This window comes from Psammomys obesus, unplaced genomic scaffold (genome assembly GCF_907164565.1).
Source record: "Psammomys obesus unplaced genomic scaffold, mPsaObe1.curated_primary_1811, whole genome shotgun sequence".
Classification (NCBI taxonomy): domain Eukaryota; kingdom Metazoa; phylum Chordata; class Mammalia; order Rodentia; family Muridae; genus Psammomys; species Psammomys obesus.
The window spans coordinates 10,140,683-10,143,336 of NW_026591598.1; positions in this window are offsets into that span (position 1 = coordinate 10,140,683).

The window sequence follows — 2,654 nt, forward strand, 5'->3', positions numbered from 1 at the left end:
CTTGCTCCTTGGGCAAGGGAGAGCCTCAGAAACTATGCTGAACGGAGACGGCCGGTGTTAGCAACAGGTGGATGGATAAGAACATTATTTCCCTTTCCTTTAAAAAAGTGCCGCAAACGTCAACAATCCTCGAAGTATGAGGAAAAGCCCTGGCGTGGAGTGACTGCCCCAAATCTAGGGAGAAGGATAGGGTTCCACAGGCAGTGCCAGGTCAGGAAGAAATTCAATTACCTGCAGCTCATGGAATATGTATGATGCCTAGCCCATGCTAGGCCCCATATTGGGTGCTGGCATCCTGGAGAGGAACTAAATGAGGCCCCACTCTTGCCTGGAGGAGGAAGCGAACGTATAAACAACTATGAGGCAGCATCCTAAAGGCCAGAACATTAGCCCCGAGAAAACACAAAGGCATTGGGCTTGACTCAGTAAAACAATATCTGGACCTGGAACTCCGCTGGTGGGTTAGACAGGAAAATTCCTCTCCGGCAGTAGCAACCTGAAGAACAGCATGAGACAAGGGAGAGCTGGCAAAGGCAGGGTCAGGTGTAGCTGGGTCACTGCTCTGTCCAGCTTAAGGGTGAAAGGTGAAGCCAGAAGGGCAGGGTAGGCATCAAAGTACACATGGTCTTGAAATGCAAAGCTAAGACTATTAGGGTTTGAACCCTTGGGTCGGTGATTCTCAAAGTGTGTCCCTGGGTGTACCCAGGTGATCTAGACCAAAAGTGAGAGGCCACAGGGATGTGGAGGGGGAAGAAGTCCAGCCTCAGGGAGGACAGCCTAATGCCGATTCTCCAGGAATTCCTAGTTGGCCTCCCAGGGAGGAAGAAGAGCCAGTGAGGGGCAAAGAGAGATAAATAGGAACATCTCAATGTCATCTGGAGGTTCCTACAGCAGAGGAACCTTATGAACTTCCTGGCACAAGGACATCCTGTCAATGTCACGTGTGTGTACATGTACATACAGAACTGCGGGGCCAGGCTTTTCTCCCACCGGTAGCCATCAGTTTTCTCTAATAAATGCAGTTATTGAGCATGTATGTGTGTTAAGCCTTTGTGTTTTATCTGTGATCTTTCTCATTTCATTTGCACAGCATATCCCCGGAACGGTTTTAGAACGTTTCATAGGCCAAGCAATGTGCTAAGGGCGTCAAGCGGTACTATTTCCATCAGACTATTAGTCTCTTAGTCGTCTCTTAGTTACTAGTCTCTTATTTGTTGTTGTTGTTGTTTTGCCTTGTTAGAGATGAAACCCAGGACCTCACACATGCTAAGTGTATGCTCTACCACTGAGCTACAGCCCTAATTTGGTTCCCTTAAATTTAACCACGAGGTAAACAGAGACACAGAGAAACCATGTGACTAATCCAAACATCAAATCAAACAGGACTCAAATCTAGATCTGCCTGAGTCCAGTTCCCAAATGCTTACCCTCCATGCTTTTTTGGGCTCTCATCCTCAGAGAAAAGTTTGTTTGTTTCCCATGACAAGCTTTGGATCAATCATCTTCATCCTTCAAAAGCTTTAACATTTATTCCCCTGGTACCACATCATCATACTCTGCAGAGCTTGTAAGGATATATACTTTTGGACCATGTACCTCTCCCATGATTCAAAATCAGTAGGCCTAAAACGGAACCTCATACGAGTTCCGTGCACTCAGATTTGGAGTCGAAGGCTCCAACAGCACCTCCTTCAAAAGTCCCAGCCTGCCTTCATCAAGTAGTGCCCCCTTTCTTCAGACCACAATTGTGCACGCTTGCATGCACTAACATTCCACGGAGGGGGCGGGAGTGTTTATGCGTATGTCCTCCCTCCACCAAAAATAAGACCCTGCATCCTTACAGGTCTATACCTCTTTACAAAGAATTTCCACTTTCCCACACAATCCCTTCGTACGCTGTGAACATTTTAAAAGACGTCTTCCTCCTTGTGATTCCTCTCATACCTGAACAACTCGACGTTTTTACAATGTCCACCATAACATTCTTCTAATGTTTCATTCAAGCCTCACGGCAGTCTGAAATGAGATATATAATTTTCATGGCACCGATGAGAAACAGGCTCGGAGTTGTGCTCACTTGCCCAAGCTAGGGAAGAGCAGGGCTAGGATTTGAGCCCCGTGTTCCTGCTTCCTTGTCAGCTGGTGGCAGAGAAGTAGCTTCTAAGTCTCCGTGTAGTGAGTCGTGCATGCCTTTAATTCAAGCATTCTGGAGGCAGAAGCTGACGGATCTCTGAGTTTGAGGCCAGCCTAAAAGTCCCTGTGTTGTTCTCGGGAACTGGAGATTAAATGATACTTTAAAGAGCGTGGCACAGTGACAGTTCAATAGAGGGTGGGAAGGGGAAACTGAGGACAGAATGTAAATGACTTCCCCCCAAACAAACACCATGCGGCAAGCAACAGTCGCAGCGTTAGGCCAGTCCTGGACTCTCTTCGTTGGGAAGGCTTCTTTGGTTGGTTCTGCAACTTCTTCTCTAGGTCTCTGAATTTCCTTCGCCATCCCACCCCGAACCCTCAAGCCACGCAAGGAGCAATTTCTCCCCACACTGCTACGTGGACGGAGAGCTGGGCTCCGCCTCTTTTAAAAGGAGGGGCGTGGCCACGAGCGAGGCGGGGCGCAGCCTGGCGGTCGCGGACGGATGACGTAACCAGGCGTG